The sequence below is a fragment of the Pristis pectinata genome, chromosome 18 (genome assembly GCF_009764475.1).
Source record: "Pristis pectinata isolate sPriPec2 chromosome 18, sPriPec2.1.pri, whole genome shotgun sequence".
NCBI lineage: Eukaryota > Metazoa > Chordata > Chondrichthyes > Rhinopristiformes > Pristidae > Pristis > Pristis pectinata.
Genome location: NC_067422.1, coordinates 43,714,387 through 43,737,967, shown reverse-complemented (window position 1 = coordinate 43,737,967; position 23,581 = coordinate 43,714,387). Strand labels below are relative to the sequence as shown.

The 23,581-nt window shown below is 47.7% G+C and overlaps 2 non-coding genes across 2 annotated transcripts; one reads left to right on the top strand and one right to left on the bottom strand.

The window, feature by feature from the left end:
• The first annotated feature begins 4,460 nt into the window (after positions 1 to 4,460).
• Positions 4,461 to 4,533, top strand: trnav-uac (transfer RNA valine (anticodon UAC)). The gene has a single exon. It is a non-coding gene; the product is annotated as a tRNA-Val (tRNA).
• Positions 4,534 to 23,266: 18,733 nt separating this feature from the next.
• On the bottom strand, positions 23,267 to 23,340 carry trnat-ugu (transfer RNA threonine (anticodon UGU)). Its single transcript has one exon. It is a non-coding gene; the product is annotated as a tRNA-Thr (tRNA).
• Between the last annotated feature and the right edge of the window lie 241 nt (positions 23,341 to 23,581).

Below are 23,581 nucleotides of genomic sequence, written 5' to 3'. Positions count from 1 at the left end.
GATACAAAGGACTTCAGATTCTGGAATATAGAGATGGAAAACAGAATGATGCTGGAGGAACTCAGCGGGACAGGCAGCATCCGTGGAGAAAAACAGGCGATCGAACTCTCCGGTCAGGACGCTGAAGAAGGATCCTGAGTGGAAACGTTGACAACCTTCAGGTAGGTGACTTTACTAAAGGTTTACATGGTCATCAAATGAAATCTCCTACTGCGCAGGCCGTTCATTCAAGGTTGAATTTCGGCATAATGTTAACACTCTGTTTTACGAAACGCTTCCAGGTATTTTCACGTGGTTGCTCTTTCAGTTTCCTGCAAGGGGTGTCCACAATTTAACTTTCCTGTCCTTCTTTCTGTCAGAACCCCTGTCCTATCTCTCTGAGAAAGAAGGACATTCAGTCCAACGGTCGGTGGGAAATGTACACGTGACACGATTGGAAAATTCCAGCTGCTGAAGATGAGATTCAATCACCTGACGCATTCGTGGGCCCCCCTCAAACGGATTTGATAGTCTTCAACATTCTCTGCAAGGGCCTGATTTCACCTCCACCCCAGGCTCGAGGGCGGCTCTCGCTCAGGTTTACATTCAGGTCTTCCTTCCCTTCAAATCCGGACACCTTGGGGCGTCCGGACTTCCATTGTTTATTGGCCGCTGCTGCATTTTCTTTCCTTGACGCGGCACTGATATTCAGTTGTGGTGAAAGGTAATCGATCGGATTTCTCTCAGGGAACATCCTGCAGTGATTGTCTTTCTCCATGTTCTGCAGGAGAACCAATCAGGTGGGTTTCAATTGGATTTTAGCATTTTGATGTATCTCTGTATTGACTCTGAAATCTTGTCTCCTGTGTAATCATGGAATGGCTGCAGTAAGGACCGAGGCCGTTCTTGTCCGGACTATTCTTGTGTAAAACGAATCTGCACGGTCCCACTCCACTATCGTCCTCCCAAAGCGGTGCAGATGTTTTCCTGCCAGATCCTCTTTAAACCCTAAAAGTGATTCTGTCTCCACTGCTCCTACGGAAAGCGTATTTCAGTCGTAAGTACAGCACCGGAGGAACAAAATTCCCCAGTCACTTTTGGTAAAGCTGTCGGACAGGAGTTACTGCTCCAACAATTATTGCTCCTTGAAACTGGTCCTGAAGCTATTCGTGAGTAAAAATGCACTTCAATCTTTTCTGCAGCAAAACAAAAACACAACCTGCCGTCCCACCATTTCGTCAGAACGGGTTTCGTTCTGATCATCTTTTCCTGATGTTTAAATCCGTCGATTGATCCTGTGGAGCCCTAGTGGCGCAATCGGTTAGCGCGTAATACTTCAATGGCAGTTCGCGATGGTGAAATGACGAGGCTGTAAGTTCGATCCTCACCAGGAGCACGTATGGTTTTGGTGGTTGTTTCCTGTGCGACGGAATGACGACTAAAGCGAGACGTTACTTTTCATTTCTGTCCGTGTAAGATATCCTGTTAATTGTCTGTGTTTAAATTAGAAACGCTGCAAAGCTTCACTGCTGTCGGTCTGAACAAAAGAATGTTTACAATCGCAGCTGAAGAGACCATTCCTTCATCACGTGCTGGACCTGTTTCCGGAAAAAGCATAAACAAACGCTTGAAGAAGGCACGGAGGTAATGAGATCATCCCATATCTGTCGAACTCTGGAGGGACTCATTCTGATGAAACGAGCTAACGTTTGGGGAGTTGACCTTCCGCCTATTACCTGCGCCTCTTTTGAAAGGTCAGAAACCTGTCCACAACGTTGGTATTCCAGCTGCTTCGGGATATTGTTTTTGTTTTATTTGCTGCCAGTACCGCGGTTATTGGCCCAGTTTTGTTCTTCCTTTCAACCCGCGTAGTCTCACCTCTTGGTGGTTTAACGTTTTGTTCCTTCTCATGGCCAAGATTGTTTGTTTATCCCATTGACACAATACTTTTCTTTCCCACGTCCCGTCTTCACTGGAATCCAATCAACAAAGACTCTGAGCTGCCAGTCCTCCCTTCCTTGAAACCACGCTTCACAAATAACTGACGCGCCCACTTCCTGTTCAGCATCCGTTCACCAGCCCTTTTGATTCATCTCATTCCATAAAAATATGTGGCCATAAGGCACAACCAGCCTCTTGTATGTGGCCATAAGGCACAACCAGCCTCTTTGGCGGACCAACTACGAAGCATCGTGATTGCTTGCATCAGAAATGTGTCAATGCATAACCAAATTTAGAGAGGAACAAAACCCCGTCTTTAAATCCAAAGTGACACGGACAACCTTAGAGTGCCGATACATTTTTGCTGATTCTCTCTCGCTCACTATTTCTCTCTTACTGTCCTTTCTCACAGTGTTCATTTTGTTTCTCGAAGTGACTTCCATGCATTGTAGAAAGTGCAGACTCGAAAGCAACGAACTGGAGATCATATGTTAAGCAGATCAGTGGTAGTGTGGCCGAGCGGTCTAAGGCGCTATATTTAGGCTCCAGTCTCTGAGGGGACGTGGGTTAGAATCCCACCACTGCCAAATTTCCAATTTTCTCCTGTGCTATTCGAGAAGCTGCTCGCTGGGCGGATAGTCACAGCCAAAGTTCTCCAACCTGACCTTGGAATCGAAAGCTCCGTCCCCTTGACCTTTCCAGAAAACCTGTTCTACTTCCAACTCAGCACACATGCTGCCATTGAATAGCATTCAGTCTGTCAAGCGGAGCCCCGTTAATGTGCTGTACGTCATTTTTCGATATAGATACTGTTCTCGGCACAGCTTATTATCCACATTCCCAATATATTGAATGACGCTCGCTTACTTAAAGTCACTTGGTGATTTCATTCATAAACTTAGCTAATGAGACTGGGTGACGATGTCAATTGTTTGCCCTCCAACATTCAACCCTCTTTACGGCATTGAAGAGAAATGTTATTAAAATCTCTCAACTTTGCTGCATTTAGCTCTGCATTAAACGGAGACATTTCCCCTTTTAATTCACCCTTTGTTCCCTTCTCATATTCCCGTATCTTTCTCCTTTATTAAACGGCTGATCCGTATCCTTGCTCAAGTGTTCCGTCATTTAAGGGAAATGTGAAAAGAAAAATTGCTGCCAACGTCCAGCTGGCCAGTGGGCGGCTTTCATCGGCTTTCGTCGGCTTTCTGAATGAGAAAATAAACAATGATAAAGCGGTCTACTGAGCTGGTCAGCGCAAAGTTAAAGCAAGACAGTCAGAACTCCATCGCAATGCTCCATCAGGATTTCTCTGTTGAAGGTGAAAATTCAGATATTTCGAAAAAAAAACGAAAAAGGTTTGTAAACTTTACAGCTGATCTGCGACACCGTGTGAAGTGGGATGTGTCAACCAACGGCGAGCGTCGCTGAGTTCCGCAGCCACCACGCCGCAAATTCTGTGAGGACAAATCGAAAACGCAGCTTTCAAGATACGGGTGTGAGTCGACCTCGCGGACTTTTCCAGGTCAGTGCTGCTGCCGTTGCAACTCAAGGTCAGCGCAACGAAGCAGTGTGTCAACTGGGCGACGAACGATCTACAATGGAAATCGCCTCGCTACTTTACACATTGAAAATTAGAAACCCGCAGTGGGGACGATTCCGTTCCTGGACAGAACTATAAATTAGTTCTCACTTGTCCCATGTGATGTATTTTCTGACCAGCTTCACCAAGTCCTCTTTGAGGAGAGGACCTCTCCGTCCATTATGCTGACATGCTGAACACTGCAACAAGTTTCCGTTTTGAATCTGTGAGTATTCGACGGCGGTTTTGATCCGAAGGCACGGTGCTGGTGCAACATGCACAGCTTTCTGCTCCCCGATGAGACACAGGCTCGCATGTGAAATATGCCGTTGGAAATATCATGTTCCTTGTGCCACAGGTAGCTGAATTATCCACTATTTAATGTTCCTGGTGCGTATCGGAGGGCTTGAGGCTGGAAAAAAATCGATTGAAATGTGGAAAATAAAATGGGATTAATTCAAGCTCAGAGTGGTTGTGCGCCTGACAGTCAGTGCGGACTCTGTGGGTTGGATGGTCTATCGTCATGCCCCATGACTCGAAGACTCGAAGTCCCAACAACTCACGCGTAGCCCCTCCAAGAGCTGTCCATGCCTTCCACAAATTTATCCCCCACATGTCCCATTGACGTCGTCGCCGAGGTGAGGGGGAAGTGAAGTGAATGTCGGAGACTGGAAAAGAGCAGATCTGTGGACCTAAATGTCAGAGACACCGGTGAGTTATGCATGAGGTGTGGACGGTCATCCTGAGGAGACTGATGGAAGCCAGAGTGACAGAGATGTTGTATTTCCCTGCATTATTTGTACAGCACAGTGCACATTCCCCGACTGAAAGAGGAGATCAATGATGGGCCAGACTTTGTTGCTTGGGGAAGAGGAGGCTCCAATTCACGAGGATACAACAGCCTCTCTCGGTGCTAAGCAGCGCAGCAAAGTAGATTAAGTGTTGGCCGCCTCTCGTGGTTTCTGTGGTGTAGTGGTTATCACGTTCGCTTTACACGCGAAAGGTCCCCAGTTCAATCCTGGGCGGAAACACTGTTGAATTGTTTTGTTTTCCAGGTTTTGTGAAGCACGTGACACTCGGCCTTCACATGAGGATTTAGACCAGCTGATGAAAATGCTTGCGATACGTGTAAAGAGAGGCAGATGGATGCAAACACTTGAGGTTGAAAAAAACGAACGTGACAGGAGTCGAACCTGAATTCTTCTGATGACGTCACATGAAATACCTACGGCACGAGATGTATCCATAAGGCCACACAGTCCATTATTTTCAGGAACCGAGGAAAAAGCATCAGACATGATGATGGGTTTGGGGTCCTGCCAGAAAGTGAAAAGGAGATGGGAGGCATTTTTATGGCACACAGAGAATTGCCCGGTTTGAAGTGTTTCAACACGTAGAATGTGCTGGCGACGGATATCAGAGAATTCGCAGACGGGGCGCAGTTTTCTTCACGACTCAGAATTTAGAAGGATCATGTGGTCTGTCTCGTCCCTTCCAGCAGACGGACAAAATGTGGTCATGCTGGTTTGGTGAGAAGCCTGCAGTGAGACGTTTCAGGGTCGAACCTAATTGTAAGTGGAGCGGACTACTTGAGGCAGACATCATCTTCCCTTCTCTGTGTGTCACCGAAAGCACCACATTCTTCCCCTGGTTTGCCTCACCTGTGTTATGCCGATCATGTACTCAGGGCCCAGGTTCCCAACACCACGAGAAATAACACATTACATGTGTCCGAGACTCCATAATTAGCTCGTTGTCACCCCCTCATTCACTTACTCCTAATTCAGAATGCTCGTTCTGAATCGCCTACTATAACATTGTCACCAGATGAGAGATATGGTTTGACAATTAAAATAAATGTGAACTTGATGAATCTCTGAACTTCTCTGGCGACGATATTGGTAGAGGCAGGACATTAAATATATCCAGCGTGTCTTTCTTGCAGTGTTTCAGGCGTTGGACGCGTCCTTGTCGCGTAACAATTAAGGTTTCCAATTTGCAAATTTAACTTTATTCAGGTGATTATTGCCCAATTATTATCTGATGTTATGGTCACGTAACCTTCATATTCACATGGAGTCCGTCGGTCCCTCGGAGGGACTCTTTGTGTCCATCACCCAGTTAGATATTGCTGCAACGCTTGTGGTTGCAGAAACAACATACGAGCAGGCAACGTTGATACAGGTAAACCTGGAAAATTCCTCTAAAATAGTCACGTTCATCCTGTGGCCCTGAATTCAGTAACGATGGAGACGGTTCCAAGTTATTTGAAGTAAGCAAGGAAGAACAACGACAACAGAAGAAGAAGTGAGCCGGGTAACCATTCGGCCCTCCGGCCCCACCACTGCATTCATTGTCACGGTTGGTACTTCACCCCATCCATTTCCTGTTCACTCCCACACACCCCGACTCCGTTCGCGTCTCCACCTTCATTGGTATGAATCGACAGTACAACAAAACTGAATTTCTGGGAAGACATCGAACGATTGAGCATCTGCAATATTCTCTGGTTCATAGTTCAATACGCTTCAGTGAAATGTTTTTTCCTTTGTTTCACTTTGGAACGTACTGTCCTGAAGCACAGTTTACTCCGGGGCATGCAGAGGGCCAATGGATGGGAAGCGCCTCTCCCTTACTTGACGTGGAGTGAGAAACTCTAAGAGCGGACTTTCTTCTTCGGAAATAAAACCCACAACAACTTGTGTTACAGTGAAAAATTGAGTCTCAGAATTATTTTTGTAAAAAGGGTAAGAACACCCCGTTGGACAAACCGGAAGCTCACGACGAGGATGGGATTCGAAGCCATGCGTGCAAAGCACAATGGATTAGCAGTCCATCGCCTTAACCTCTCGGACCCCTGGTTTGTTCTTGCGTCTCGAGAATTGATGCGATCTTCTCTGCTGTCCCACACGATGATTCACGTGATATACATTTATATGCCAATTACGTTTTTTGATCCTGTTTAAAAGAAATACAAATCGTTCCCAATCCCAAAGCTGATATGATCTTTGCTTGCAAAATTGTGCGTATTTTAATCGATACAATAAAGTCCATACTTATTCCTATCGGTCATGGTTTCAACACTTTTCCTTTATGCCTCTGTACTTTGTAAATTGTGCATTATATTTTGAAATATAAACCACAAAGCACGGGTTTTAATGTCGGTTGCCAAACTACCTCAGACAAACTGTCATTTCTTTCAGCATATCTTCCTTTGCTGAGTTCGCTCAAGGCCATCTTCAACCTTCCTTTTCCCACCAATGAAACCTTCAATCCAGATGAGATTCCAGTTCCAGGTTGCAGGGAATTGTTGAAGATCATGTGACCGCCGGTCTCAGAATTGTGTCAAACAGTTTATGTTGTCCTTCTTTCTGATTTCTGTTTAAGTGTATAACGTCACATTACTCATTATATTTACGAACAGAAGATTGGCTGACAGGCAGAAGTCAGAGAGTGTGGAAAAAGGGGACCTTTTCAGGATGGCTGCTGGTGACTAATGAAGTTCCGCAGGGGCCAATGTTGCGACAAAATATTTTTCTCTTTATATACAAATGATCTGGATGAAGCAACTGCTGACATTGTAGCCAAGTCTGCAGCCAATACCAAGATAGGTAGAGCAATACGTCGCAGAGGCATGAAGTCTGCAGAAGGACTTGTACAGATTGGGAGAGTTGGAAAATAAGTATCAGATGGAATACAGCGCAGGGATGTGTGGGGTGATGCACTTCCGGAAGAACAATAAAGGGGTAGAATATTTTCTAAAAGGGGTGAAAATCAGAAATCAGCGATGCAAAGGGACTTGGGATTTCTAGTTTAGGATTTCCTCCAAGTTTACTTGCAGGTTGAGTCGGTAGTAAAGAAGGCAAATGCAATGTTTTCATTCATTTCGAGGGGACCAGAACATAAAAGCAAGGATGTACTGCTGAGGTTAGCGAAGGTGGTGGTCCGATGGCATTTGGAATATTGTGACCAATTCTGGGCCCCGTATCTAAGGAAAGATGTGCTGGCCCTGGAGAGGGTCCAGAGGAGGTTCACAAGAATGATCTCAGCAATGCAGGGCTCAACATATGAGAAGTGATTGATTTCTGTGGGCCTTTACTTGAAGTTCAAAAGGATGAGGGGGATATCATTGAAAACTACCAGATACTGAAAGGCCTTGATCGAGTGTATGTGGATAGGACGTTTTCATTGGTATGCGAGTCCAGGATTCGAGGGCACAGCCTCACAATTAAGGGTCGTCCCTTAAAAACTGAGATGAGTCGGAATTTCTTCATGAAGAGGGTGGCGCATCCATGGAATACGTTGCCACAGTACGTCGTGGAGGCCGTCAATGGGGGCATTTTCGGCAGAGATGTCTGTGTTCTATATTGTATGGGAGTTAAGGGTTTCGGAGAGAAGGCGGGTGAATGCGACTGGAAACATGAGTCTTGATTGATTTGTTAGCAGAATCGATGGGCCGCATTGCCTAATGCTCTTCCATACATCTTATGGATTTAACATACGCCTACGACGGCGATTATCTTCCTGTACTGCTGAGTTCCTCCATCATTTTGTGTGTGTTACTCCAGATTCCATCATCTGTAGAATATCGTGTCTCCTGGATATGTTCCTTTACTGAGTTCGCTGTCAGGGTCAGCCTCACCTCTATTTCTCCCGACCAAATAAGATTCCAATTCCAGGTTGCAGATAAATGTTGAAGAGCTTGAGACCGCCTGTCTGAGAACTGCGCCATGCAGTTCATATCGTCCCTCTTTCTGCTCTCCGTTAAAGCGCATCACGTCACACTCCTCATTCTAAACATCCACCTTCCACTTCAGTGGCCGTTCTGCCTTCCTGTCCACGTCTCCTTCCAGTCTGTTGTTCTGTCCTCACTTAAAATCAATCTCACTCCGTTACTTTTAAACTGAGGTAATTATTCAAGTCCTCTTTCCGCTTTCCGTTCCTTGAAGTCAACGCCCACCATCAACTAGCTTCATCTATTCGCGGTCAGTTTCACATCGCACCATCATCGCTTTAGACACTGAACACTCCCACCCCATCCACACTCTCACAGCTCCTCTGGTTTATTTGTTTGTTTCCCCGTCACCATTCCCAATATTCACCAGCCGTGCTTGCCGACCTCAGGGACAGAAAACATCCGTACTACAATGAGGTTTCCATTGCAGGTCATCCAACTCGTTTCGCCACAGGAGGCTGGAGACTGAACCGTCAGAAACTCCGGCCTGTGCCACAAGGAGATGAGTCTATGGGGTCTGTCCGCTGAGCATCAAACGCTGCAAAACACGTCCTGCCGTAAACATAAGTAGGGCAAGGTTTTCATACTGCAGAGAGAGAGAAAATCCGTCCATGACGTCCTGCATTCTATATTCTGTGTGAGACACTACTGGAAGACAGCGAGAGTGCTGTCTGAGAGTCAGTGGAAAGAGAAGGCAGAGAGAGAGGCGAATTGAAGGAGTGGCCATGATAACGAGAGAGACAGCGACGTGGCAAGGAAAACAGTGACTGAGCGAGGGACAAAACTTACGGAACAGAAATAAGAGAGGTAATGGTCAGTGAGAGAAAAGCGACAGGGACGTTCAGGAAACAAAACAAAATAAACTGGAGTCGGTCTTTCAGTACCACGTGCATAATCCGTCATTCAGCAAGATCATTGCGGAAATTTCACCTCAACAAAATTTCCCCGCCCACCCTTTGCCTCCCAAAAATTGTGCATTTTATCGACGTCAGGTATCAACTCTGTTGCTGACTGAGAGGGACAGGGTTCCATAATGGTTAATGAGAGGTGAAAAGCAGTGAGATACAAGGAGATAGAACCGAACAGAGAGCTGCGGACAGGGAGTCCAGGTGTGAAAGAGTTAGACAGAGACATGGCAAAAAATCCGCAGTTACAGACACAGAAACACGAGGATATCCAGGTAAACTGCTAGCCGGATCTGTGTCCTTCGGCGCCGTCCTTGTGACACCCTCTCCCCACACCCCCTCCCCACCGCTCCGCACCCCCGACCTGGAAATATGAGCGGGATCAGCTGCTTTCAAGCTGCAATAATATTGTTGAGGTTTTCACCAAAGATATTGAACAGCTGTTATAAAGCTTTATGGGAACGATCAGAATCGCACTCGTCTCACAGTCCGGAGTCAAAGCTGGAATATTATTTATACGCAAAATCGAAGGAGGGATATTCTGCGCGTGCAGCGGACCTGACACCCTCTGCACTGCATAAACCACGGCAAGCGTCACTGGAACACGCCGCCTAAGTCTTCACTCCACTCCGTACTGACAGGGGACTCTGCATGTCCATGAAATTCGACGACTGCTGCCCAAGGAGTAAACACTGGCCGATCATCCAGCCCTCTTTCAGCAGGGGAATGTACACAGTGACGTGAAAATAAGGCAGGAAAATGCAAAGATCCGCGTCAGTCTGTGTCCCACCTGTCTCTTCAAGATGAATCTCCACACCTCTTAGATAGTTCGGCGGTGCCTCCGAGGTCACTGCCCATAGATCACCCTGTCGCCCGGCTTCCACACTCTCCTCATTTCTCTTCTTTCCGGCCACGACATCAGTGGAAGGACTTATCGGGAACAAATGAACATGGAGTTATAAATGGAGCGTGTGTAGGAACGGCCGAAGCACAAAGAGCATTTTGCTCTTCAAAGTTCTGTCTGTATGGAAGCATAGAGAGAGTCAGGGAGTGAGCGGGGAACAGGCAGTTGTGCTGTTGAGGCCGCCCTGAGGCTGTTACATCGGAAAACCGCTGTGGGGAAATGAGAACGTTCTGAACAGGAATGTGTTGCAGTATCAGCACGACAGCAGCATCATCGGAGAGAACCGTTTTCTGATAAAGTCTCACTTAAAGCAAGTCAGAAAGACGAAGGACACGGACCACATGAAAACTAATTCACTGTAACTTCCGACCGGGTTTGGAACGGTTTCCGCAACAGGGTCCAGCGCCAAAAGGGAACCGTTGCCGTGCAGGTGCGTACACCGAGAACAACGGGGGCGGAAGTTGGAATACAACAGCGTTACCATGTTCAAAAGAAGGTGGGATAGGGTAATGTCTCATTTTGTGTGCAGCGAAACGGCGGCCAGGAGGTGAGGGACGCCTCTGGGTTGTGGTTGGAGCAACAGCTGCATTTACTTGAATAAAAGTCCGGTTGTGTCCCTCTCCCGATACTTGATTTCAGCAAAAAGATTTCAGAGTATTTCTCTCTGGTTTCGAACCAGGAACCTTACGCGTGTTAGTCGAACGTGATAACCACTACACTACAGAAACGCTTCTCGCTGTTTCTCATGGACAGCAGAAGCAGATACGAACAGCCTAATATTCAACGCACTCTGCCAGATAACTGCTTGGTTTTGTAGCACGAGACTGATGGCCGAAATATAGAAAAGAAAATCGTTCCCGCTATCCATAAAAGATTGAATCCAGGAAATCCCGCCGCAATTGAAAGTGCCTCCCGAAGAACCAAGGCCAGGGGTTTGAACTGCACCACACATTACACAGTCCGCATGTGGTCTCCAGATTTCCTTTCTGTGTCACAGAGACGAAGTTTTAAATCTGAAAGGCAAAGAAGAAACAGAAAGGCAGATTAATTAATAATAACAGTGTCTACTCAGTAGATAGAGAGAAAGAAACGGAGATGGAGACAGACCGACGAGGAGAAGAATGGTGAGAAGGAGAAATGGCGAGAGATTCAGACACAGCGAGAACACGATGGAGGCGATTGTGTTTCATGCCGGATTCTCGGTACAAAACTGGTCCTGTCCTTCATCCGGCCACCGCTGGGTACAGAATGTTGAGCGAGTGTCTGCAAACTGCAAGAGTATTCCATGTTTTTGTAGCAAGACCTTCGGACAGCAATTGTCAAGGTGAATGGGTAAGGACGGAAAACGCACACCACTGAAAAAATACTGGAGCAGGAGCAAAGATAAATTTCCTGCCCAGGGTCGAAATGGGGACCTTCAGCGTGTGAAGCGAACGTGATAACCGTTGCACTACTCAAACTGATGAACGGAGGAACACCAGTTAACGTGGAACAGAGAATCCAACACGACGTTGACCAGGAAATGACAGGACGTAAATGGAGGAAATTGATCTATTGGGCGAGTAATCAGAATCTAGGCCAGGTGTCGACGTGCTTCCACGGGTTTCAGAAGTCAATTTCTGGTGAATTTATTCACCACTTCATCACCTACTCCGGCGCGGGTTCTAACGGTGCCATGAAGGAGCGGATCAGAGCAGCGCCACACACAAGGTATTTTATCAGCACGAGATGGGAGTCAGTTTAAACACGGGAGGCCGGCGGCTGAAGTTCTGGAAACCGGGCCCAGGATATATAAACAGCCACCGCTCTGTAAGCCAGAGCCCCGTGTATCAGGGTAAATATAGCGCTCAGAGGCTGGAGCGGAGGCGAAGGAGGGTTGATTTAAATTCAACTCAAAGAATCTAACGAAGACGAAAATGAGAATGGCTGTCAGGAGACAGCCCCGCCGTATGGGGTTGGACTGGATCAATGAAGAGGAGGAGGCTCCCAGGCATGTCTCACGCAGGGATTGGAAGCGCTCAGCCGGCAACGCCCGGGTGACAGAGCGGTAATGCTGCACAATTATCAATTCCCTCTGGCGGGTGCGTCACTTCCACTGGCGAATCATCAACGTTTCTTCCATGACATAAGGACTCGTGTCAGACCTCGTGCCGCAAAGGCAGGGCGTCTAACTCCAGATAAGAAGGATGCGTGTTCGAATCACGTCGGGGTCACAAAGGCTGTGTCGGATTTTGTTATCACAGTGTTTGCCGAGAAACTGCTCAGTGGAATTCAGCGCACCTTCATCTTTGCTGGACACGCCTTCAGCGGACAACTGTGGGATGCGCAGTTATTCCTCATCTTCGGCCAAGTTCAGCAATGAAATGTAGATGTGTGTTATAAAGAAAAAACTCTTATTATTGAAAAGCCTGCGGATGCTGGAAATATGAAATAAAAACAAAATCTATGGAAACAATTAGGAAGTCAGGCAGCGCCGGTGGAAGAAAGTAGCTAAAGTTCCAGTACATTTTGCGTTCGCTCCACCTTTACCTTCTTGTTTATCTCCCTTCGGAAAGACGATGAAAGCCGCCGCCTGGCTCGCGGAACATTGGCAGCATTTTCATTATTTACATTTTCACCAGAAGGGTGGAGTGTTTATGGAGCGACAGGGAGCAAACGTTCGGTAAAGGAGAGAGTTCCGGATAAGTTGAAAGTTACTCGTGACTGAATGAAATGGGAAATGTGCCAGGTCATTGGGTCAAATGCAGCAAATCACGAAAGTTCGTGCAGCTTTTCTCTTCCGTGTTTTCAGTAAATTTGATGGTAGCTGTTGAGCAGGGAGCTTGTCCTCATCCACCAGCTTTTGGGCTTCGTTCATAAACTTACAGGTTAGATTGGCTTCAAGGAAGTGAGCGCCGTCACCGTGTGGGGAATGAGGATGGGAAGTTGACGCCGAGGTTTATCAGAAGGATGCGAAATCTCAGATTATTTCCTCCTTATCTGTCCCGTGAACGGGACACCATCGACCCGTTAATTCCGATCCAAAATTAGTGATGTCCGATGGAAGAGATTGTGACAGGGTAGGTCTTGAAAGTGGAGTTAAAGAAAACCTTCAAAAGTATCTCTCGTATGTTAATTTGGAACCGGTTGTACGAAAGAACATTTTATTGCTGCATTTTTCAAATAATTATTCAAATATTCCATTTAAGGAATACACATATTTCCTTATATCTTGTACTGAGCATTTTTAATTTTGTCACCATTTTCACTGGTGAAATCTAGAATCAGTGTCTATCCGGAGGCCTCAATTCCACTGCCAAAATTCCAGTATTGGGAAAATGCCGCATTGTCAGAACTGAGGGGATTTGCACAGCTGGAGTTTCTGCGATAAGGAGAGATGGTGCTGGGGGTTTGTGCACGGTCAGAAGTGAAGATATGAGAGAGGGGCAGTACTGGGGCAGCGCAGAGCTGGCGCTGAGAAGTTCCATCTGGGAATTCCCCCTGATCCATAGGCATGTTTACGCAGTGAGTTCTCCTTTGTGTCCAGGGTCAATGTTCATCTCACAGCCACAGTCGGAAACAAAAACCGAATAATAATCTGAGTTATTCACACAAGGTTGCCTTTTCTGTCGCATTTGACTTCCGATTTCCTCACAGTAACCATAATTTATTGTCCAAACAATCGTTCATGCACTGTGAGGGGACATGTGTTCCGTGAGTTGTTGAAAACTGCTTCCACAATGTGAGACATCCTTGTCTCCAAGCTCTGAGGATCGCTCTCTTCAAACCTGCACCTATCGAACTACAACTCCCAGCGTGCCACAGCTGGAAATCACTGCTCCTGCACACCTGGCATTCAGAGGGACATGATGCCTGCGCACTTCCCCGTGCCCTTGCCAAACACCGTGAGCAGCAGCCGTTCCCCTTAGTGGATGCAGTGACGGGGAATGTCACCTCTCACTGCGACCTCGCTCCATCCTTCCTTCTCCACCGCCCGCACGTCTCCAGTGCTGACGGAAAACATCCGACGTTCCAGAGCGGCATTTCTGGGCCGACGGGCTGTCGGCACCCGTGACCTCATCGGCCCTGAGCTTCCAGTTGTCTGTCGCAGGAGTAGCACATTACCTGGACCTTCGAGTGGGGAAACAACTTAACAGGCACGAAGGAGCATCTCAGCAGGTAAAGTCACCGGGCAGACAGAGGCAGGGAGACATAAATGCACAGCCAGGCACACGCAAAGTCAAATGCAGTCAAACCAAATCACGGAGAAAGACTGAGACATACAGAGTGTGGGGCACGCGTGCACAGACAACCAGGCACAAAGGGAAAGAGATATTTGCCTGCTTCTTTGTATTTTCCTGACACTGCCCCTGAGTGTACCATCCTCTGTCAGTGGAAATGTCTTTCTCTCTGTGGGGTGCACCTCATATCGGGTCCATTGCCGAATGGCAACACATACACAGAAACAGAAAGGGATAGAGAAAGTGAGAGAAGGAGAAAAGAGAGCGAGATGGAGAGAGACAGAAAAAGAGAGATAGAGAGAGAGGACAGTGCGAGACAGAGGCAGGCATACACAGAAAGAGAAGCGAGAAAGCCCTGATAGTCGTGGAAAACTCAAAGACCGAGAGAAAGGAAAGCACGCAGTGAGGTAAAGAGGAAAGAATGTACATTTGAGAATCTGTACAAGCAGAAAATGGTAGAAATACTGAGAGTGCAGGCCATAGAGAGAAATACATTGTCGCAGACAGAGTCTGGAGCAAACAGAGAAAGAGGTAGAGGCAGAGATCGGAAAACCACAGAAGCGGGTATGCCCAGACATCCTGGTAGGACAACACAGAAAGAGGCGTACATGCTCAGAGACAGAGGAAAGGAATAGAAGAACACACACGCACAGACACACACACAGACACATATACACAAACGCACACAATCAGACACAATCACACACACTCACACAATCACACACACCGACACACACACACACACACACACACACACACACACACACACACAGAGGCAGAAGAGCATGTGGACAGATGAATGCACATTTGATAATGTACTCAGCTACTCACGCAGAGAGACAACAACGCTCACATTCTTCAGCTGGAACACACATTCATGCAAACAGCTTCAGACAGGCAGGGTCAGAGGAAGAGAGAGGTTCAGTTCCAGGGAGAGGCAAGCACTTACACAGACAGACGGTAAACACAAATACACAGACAGGCACAGAAGGGCAATATGGAGGAGAAGGGGGAATTATGCTGGAAGCGTCACGGTCAAAACAAGTGAACAATGAATCAGAGGCAGGAACAATCACCGAGGGATGTGGAACACTCACAAATGGAAGCAGGGACACTGACTGACAGAGGCAGTAAAATTCAAGGCAGAGGCAGGGACACTCACTAACAGGGCAGTAACACTCACTGACAGAGGCCGGGACACTCACAATGATAGGTAGGGATATTCACAGTCTGAAGCAGGGACACTCTCAGGCAGAGGCAGCTCCATTCACAGAGAGAGCCAGCACATTCATAGCCAAAGGCTGGCGAATTTAGTTCAGTGGCTGATGCAATCAGATCCATAAAATACATACACATTGCCCAAGAAATCCAAACAGACAAAGGAAGGTGATCTCCTTATGGAGGCAGGAACAAGCAAATACAGAGGCATACACAGGGAGAGGCAGGTACAGTCACATACAGAGGCTACTGCACTCAAACACAGATGTGGGCAAGGAAGGTAAGTCGTTGACACTAATAAAGGGAGAAAATCGCACACGTACAAAGACAGAGGCATCAAATATGGATATGGAGATAGACACACTCACGTACTGAGTCAAACAAACGCAGGAACAGGCAGACACACCGAAAGAGACAGCAGGAATCTCTGGCTGAAATGGAGAGTGAAACAGAGGAAGGCAAACAAAGAGAAAGGTAAAGTTACACACCTCAAGAGAGCAAACACTCACATGTTGAGGCTGGAGCTCAGAGAAATATTTTCCACAGACTGAAGAAAACAGTTACATAAAACAGGGCTGAGTGCGCACAGGCAGATGCATGGACACACACAGAAGCAGGGACACTCACAGGCAGAAGCAGGGGCACTCACACACAGAAACAGGAACACTCACTCACAGAAGCAGGGACACTCACAGACTGCGATAGAGACACTCACTTACGCTCATGGACAGAAGCAGAAACTCTCACAGACAGTTAGCAGAGACACTGAAAGAGGCAGAGGCACTCACAGGCAGAGGCAGGGACACTCACAGGCAGAGGCAGAGACACTCTCATACAGAGGCAGGGGCATATAGACACAGGAAGGAACAGTCAAAGGCAGAGAGAGGTATACTCACGGACAGAGTAAGGGACACTTTCAGAGAGAGTCAGTGACATGCACAGGCAGAGACAGCGACACTCATTGACAGAGGAAGGGACACCAGTTCCCCTTCCCACCTCACTCCCTTTACTCCACGCCACACAGTCCTCTCCGATCAAATTCCATCATCTTCATCCTTTTGTCACTTCCGCTTGTCACCTCGCAGCGTCTGACATCACTTCCTCCCTCATGTGGCGTCAGCCCCTCACCTGGATCCAACACCATCTGCTTGTTCTTCCTCCACTTGGACGGATGTACATGGAACCAGTCGGGGCATTTCGAGATTAACCTTCTCGAGAGATCAGCAGGCGCGAGAATGTAAACTGGATTTCTGGGTATTTATCATTAGTAAAATAGCTGAGATCGCCTCCCCGCCCCGCGGAGTGCAAGAGGCAGAAAGAGCTGGATTGCTTCAGGAACAGTACAGGATCTCCACACTCTGATCCAACAACTGCCGGCGGAGAGCTGCCGTTCCATGGAACAGTAGGACCTGGCCTGCGTTTCCCTAATTCCCGACTTATTGGTTTACCTTAACCTTCAGTTGCGTCAACGAATTGCTTCAAATTTCTTCGGAAATAATACATATTGAAATTTGCCATGTCACCCTGATGCATTGGTTGAAATAAGGCTGTTATTTTCATGAGCAAGTACACCACTATCACGGTTTTGGAAAGATCGTTTAAATGTATCCAGTGGCTTGGTGAATTATCGGGAATGAGCAATGGTTTGTAGGAAATGCCACGTTTGGCACAGTACATTTCCACAGCAGGACGGAAGCAGTTGGTGAACCAGTCATGGAAAATAGTCTCAGTTATCCAAACTTGCCTGTGTGAGAGTCAGAGCACAGGTAAATGACGATTCCCAGAACTGTACACAAGAAGCGACTTTAACTTAAATTCACCGGCACCATTGCCTCCAAGAAGGAGAGTCAGACGGTCCATGGAATGGTAGAAACCTGGCGCAGATTTTCTTCTTTTGAAATAAAGGTCCTGTCAGACATGCGTTTCCAAAGAAAAGACCCGTTTCAGCGACATTAACGACCTGCAACATCTGGTACAGAAGGGTATGAGTCAGGTGGTGAAACATTGGGTTGTGTCGTTCATTACTGAAAGAGTGCCAGGCAGAATGAGTGGAATGTTCTGTTTATATGTTGGCTAAGGATTTTACAATGGCACCCCAAGGTAGACTAGAATCACCGACATAAGGAGGCAGACACACCCACAGACAGAGGCAGGGACAACCACAGACAGGGGCAGGGACACTCATAGAGGCAGGGACCCTCACTGAAAGAAGCAGGGGTGGTCGCGGACAGGCAGGCAGACTAACAGGCGGAGGCAGGGACACTCACAAGGCTAGTCAGGGGCACATACTGACAGAGGCAGGGACACCCACAGGCAGCGGCAGAGGAACTCACAGATAGTCAGGCGGACCCACAGACGGCAGCAAGCACACTCTCGAGCAGAGGCAAGCAGCAGTGTGGATGAAACCTGAGATTGACCCATTTTTCACCCAGACAGTGTTCACAGTCTGCCAAGCAGAGCCAGAGGGGTTGGGGGAGGCATCATTGTGGAAGTAATTAGATAAGGACCTGAAATATCTGGCATGGAATGCAATGCGTTAAGAGCTGTAAAATGGCATCAGTGGAGAACAGCTGATAACCAGAAGGATACAGCATTAAAGGACTATTTTCAGCTTTATGGGAGTACCTTTTAATTACGCACTGAGCCAGATATACATACGGTTCAGGCAGGTACACTCAGCGACAGAGACAGGAGCATTCAGAAACAGAGGCAGGTTCACGAAAAGATAGATACATATTCATGCACAGTGGTAATCAGACACACGCAGGTAGGTACAATGGACCGATAGAGAGACAGAAAGAGGAAGTGACAGAAAGAGGGAGAGAGTGGGAAATATCCAGAAACGGGGAGAGAGAAACAGGGGAGAGAACGAAACAGGGAGAGGTAGAGAATGACAGAGGGCGACATACATACACATACCCACACACACAAACACACACACACACACACACACACACACACACACACACACACACACACACACACACACACACACACACACACACACAGAGAAATGTATATAACAACAAGTCAGTAGATTCAATTCAGGGGCGGTGGTGTTGAGGGAGCCTGAGGAGGACACATTTATTCACCCTGACAGTGGCAGAGGACAGTGACCGTCACACCAATATGTTCGCAGACACACCACCAAATCCGCCGTTGATTCTGATGGTGTCATGAGGGAGACGATCGCAGCAGCGACACACACACGGAATATTCTTAGCACAGGTGGGAGTCATTTTAACACAGGAGGCCGGCGGCTGAAGTTCCGGAAGCAGGGCCTGTGATATATAAACAACCGGCACCCTGTAAACCAGAGCTCAGTGTTTCAGTGAAATTGAAGTGGAGAGATTTGTTTTAAAGATAGATGCCGCAAAACCAAACTAACCATCATCTACGTTTTCACCAGCTCACACTTCTCAAATCCCCCGGGGTTTCTGAGCCCAAAGTTCTTGGAGCTCATGGAAGAGATTGCAGAGCTGATGTGTTAAAGTGTTTGAAGGCTTCACGTCCACAATTAGGTAAATTCTTGCAGGGTTACATGAGATTTTGGGAGCTCCAGACAATCAGAAGGACAGGGAATTTTGCTGGACGGACGGGGGAGTGCAGTGCTGGAAAGAGGAAATTCCTGGGGACTCCGGCTGCCCTGTGAAAGGTAAGTGTCACATTATTCTAGTATAAACCCTTATTTCCGTGTATACCAATGTTAATCTCTCAACCAACGTCGGTATAATCCATGATCGGACATATCTGAGCTGCTGTGTGTGGGATCATGCTGTGCATTATGTAACACCTGCGTTTCGCACATTAGAACAGTGACAGTGATTTAAACAGTCGTTCATGCCTGCGATGCGCTTCGCAATTTGAAGTGATGAAAGAAGCTGGCTCACTGTGAGCTAGTCCTGTCTCCAAGAACCCAGTCTGTCGCTGTGCCTTGCAACATCAGGTGCCTACAATTCCCAGAGTGGAACAGCTGCCGAACATTACGCCTGCGCATCAGTGGCCCACGGAGCAGAAGAAGCGGCGGAGTGCGTTCTCCTTTGTGATCCACCCTCTGACCCGGGGGGAGAGAACCGGCGCAGCGGAGCCGGCAGAAGTCTCACCTTAGAGAGCGGGGATGGAGCAGCCCCGCTCCCAACGCCCCAGGGTCCTTCCTCCCATCGCCACCTCCCGAGAGCGCCGCAGCGGCTCCCGATCGGCAACTTCCGGTCTCTTCAACGGCCGTCACCGGGGCAACTGTCTGTTGAGTGGCGTCGGGAACAAGGCCACGCCCCCCAGTCTGCCGGCTGATGGGACATGCCAACTAAGTCGGCCGTTTGTTGCAAGAAAACGCGGCAGGAGGCGGAGAACAAAGACTCAGATAAACAGGGAGATAGCGCATGGAGGGGAGGGGAATCGCAGAGGTCGGGACCCACGAAGGCAGATGGAGGTGACGGCTTAAATTCATACTTCTCATCTGTATTCACTATGGAGAAACACAATGCAGTTGGAATACTTTGGGAAAGGGCGGTTGAGTTCCAGGTCAAATTACCAACTAGAGGAGGAGGTCTCTGATGACAGGGCAGTTCAGGCACAGACAGAGGCAAACTTGCATACGTGGGCACAGCAGAGAGAGCGGCAGGCAGATGCAGGAAAACACAATAGGACGTAAGATACATGATTAATCAGGAGCACCGACACGGACAGAGAAGCAGGTACACCTGCACAAAGAGTTTGAATGTCGATGACACTTTCTTGTGAATACTGCTGATATGATGCTATAAGCCTGTGATGCTGCTGCAAATAATTGTTTTCATTGCACCTGTGCACACATGCTTAGCGTTTGAACATTAATTTGAACAGAACACCAACCAGAGCAAGTAGCAAGAGAGCAAGGGAAATGGGATGGGCGGAATTTGTATTTTAACGACAGTGAGATACAGAGGGGTGAAGAACCTGGTAACCGAGAGAGATGAACACATTGTGACGATCTCTGTAGGCGAAGATTCAGGAACACGCACGAACAGAGGCAGGGACACTCACGGACAGAGAACTGGTCATTCACAGACAGAGGTAGGGGCTCTTACAGACAGATTCACTTAAACATTCAAGAACACTAATTGACAGAGAAAATCATGCACAAACGGAGAGAGAGAGAGGGAGAGAGAGAGAGAGAGAAAGCAGGCAGACACAGGCATACACATTTTGATGGACGTATTCACAGATCAGAGGAAGGGGAAAGATCCCATAGACAGAGGCGTGTACACTCGCACACAAATGGACAGAAAAAATACAAACCACGGCAGTCACAAATAAATTCCGAAGCTGGCACTCTAAATTTCAAGAGGCGGATAACTTCCAGACAGGGTCAAGACCACAGATAAACATTTAGGAATATGGAGGAGCTGCAGATGCAGACGAAGTCAGAGTCAGAAAAACTCCAGACATAAACAGGTACAACACAAGAGAGAGAACGAACACTGATTGACAGAGACAGGGACATCCACTGGCAAAACCAGGGACACTCAACGGCAGAGACAGGACCACTGTATGACAAAAGCAGAAACACTCAGTGACAGAGGCAGGGATAACACCAGACAGAGGCAGGGACACTCAGGGACAGAGGCAAGAACGCTGGGTGACACATTCAGGAACATGCAATGTCAAATTAAATCATGCACAGGCAGAAGAATGGAAGAGAGAAAAGAAGGCCGGCGGACACAGACACACAAAATTTTAGGAACAGTTACAAACAGAGTTGGGGAAGAAGAAACACCCCACAGACAGAGACAGGTACTCTCACCACAGATGGACAGACAAAATTGGAAAACATGTTAGTCACAAACAAATTCAGCGGCTGATACTCTGAATGACCTTCAAGGCAGGGCCATTCCCACTCAGAGTCTCATTCAGGAATATTCAGGCATCTGCACTTGCAGACACAGTCATAGGCAGGCAGAATTCTACACATAGACAGGCACAGCACAAGGGCGAGGAGTAACACTGAAAAACAGAACTAGGAACACTCAGAGACAGAGCCAGGGACATTCACAGATAGAAGCAGAAACACTGTCTGACAGAGGCAGGGGAACTCACTGATCGAGGCACGGGCACTGACAGACAGAGGCAGGGACACTCATGGAGACAACCAGTAACACTCAGAGACACGAGAGAAGGACCCTCATTGAGAGTGGTAAGGATGTTCCCAGACAGAGGAAATCACACACAGACAGGCAGCAGAATGGGAGACAGGGAGAAATGCAGACAGACAAAGGCATACACAATTTGAGGGACACGTGTGCACAGAGTCAGGGGCAGGGGATGCACTGCACAGACAGAGGAAAGTGCACTCACACCGATGGAAAGACATAACTGTAACCCATGTCAGTCACAGACAATTTCAGAGGCTGGCACTCTCAGATTCAGAGGTGGAGAACTTAAAGGCAGGTTCATTCCCACTCCGAGACACATTCAGGAATATTCGGGCAGCTGCAGATGCAGGCACAGTCAGAGGCAGGCATAACTCCCAAAATAGAGAGGCACAGCATAAGAGAGAGCAGGAACACTCAGAGACAGAAGAAAACAGACACAGGCAGGCAAGTGAAGGGGAGAGAGAGAAAGGCAGACAGACACAGGCACATGCAATTTGAGGGACAAATGTACACAAAGTCAAGGGGAAGGTGAATCACCCCACAGACAGACGCAGGTACACACACACAGATAGACAGAATTGCAAACGATGGCAGTCTCAAACAAATTCAGAGGGTGGCACTCTCAATTTCAGAGGTGAAGCACTTCACGCCAGGGTCAAGCCTACTGAGACACACATTCAGAAACATTCAAGAGGTGCAGATGCAGACACAGTCAGAGGCAGGCAGAACTCCACACATGGACAGGCGCAGCACAAGAGTGAGGCATTAACACCGACAGAGAAAAAACACTGACTGTCAGGGGCTGGCACACTCACTGACAGAGGAAATAATGCGAAGATGTAGGGCAGAGAACTTCCAATCTGAACATGTTAAACCAGTGAGAGTTGTTATGTAATAAAGGAAAAACAAATTTGTTGTGCGATAGTGCGGCCTAGCGTTCTACGGCGCTAGATTAAGGCTCCAGTCTCCAGAGATCGGTGGACACGAATCCCACTACTGCAATTGGGTGCACCCAATATCACCCGTTGCTGTATTAAAACTGCATTGGGAAATGTTTTGGAGAACAAAACCTAAAAAAAAGACACAAATCACCGTGATAATGAACCTGCATTGGTGCCACGGTAAATGCTATCACGGCAGGGCTGCAGAACAGTCCTGCGTTGCTGTGGGAGATTGTGGACAAGTAGTGATCGTGGCCCATATTCATACGAAACAAATGGGTGTAAAAGTTTTCAATATCAATCTGCATTCCAGCTCATATCTGTGGCGCTCCTTCTGCCGTGTCTTGAAATACACAGCAAACTGGTCGGAGTTCGAGTCGAAAAGACCTGTGCAACGCTGGGTGGGATGGGTTGTCAACAGGACCAGGGCAAGTTCACAAAGCAGGACACGGCATTGTTTGCAACCGATTATCACCCTAAACTAACACCACACCGCCAAAACGCAAGAAAAATGGAAAACAGTAATCGGAAACGTCATCTGGTTGAACCGCTTGTCCTGTTTCTCGCTCCGCAGACACCAACAGACCTGCCGCGTTTTCGAGGCTTTATATTTCTTCTGTTGCTTTATTGTTTTATGTTTGTTGGTGAGTGAACGGCCGTGGTTGCATGGAGCCCGCTTTCTTCACACGATAACTCAACCCATAAATGAAAGGTTCCGCTGGGAGTTGAACCCAGGATCTCCTGTTTACAAGACAGGCGTTTTGACCAGTTAAGCCACGGAGCCCCCGCGCAGTCCAATAGCTGTAATAATGAGATGCTACTTGCATTAACTTCTCTTCTTCGTCTGATGGCGAGGGAATTGCTTCAGGTGCTGCTCATTTCTTCAGATTCACTGTGCCGTCAACTTCCAAACATTGTATCACCGCATTCAGTAACGGATTCTCCGCAGTGAAAACTCCGCCTGATTTAATGAACGCTTCCTCGCCTCCATTTGCAACACCGCTAACCCTTCACCCGCCACCTCC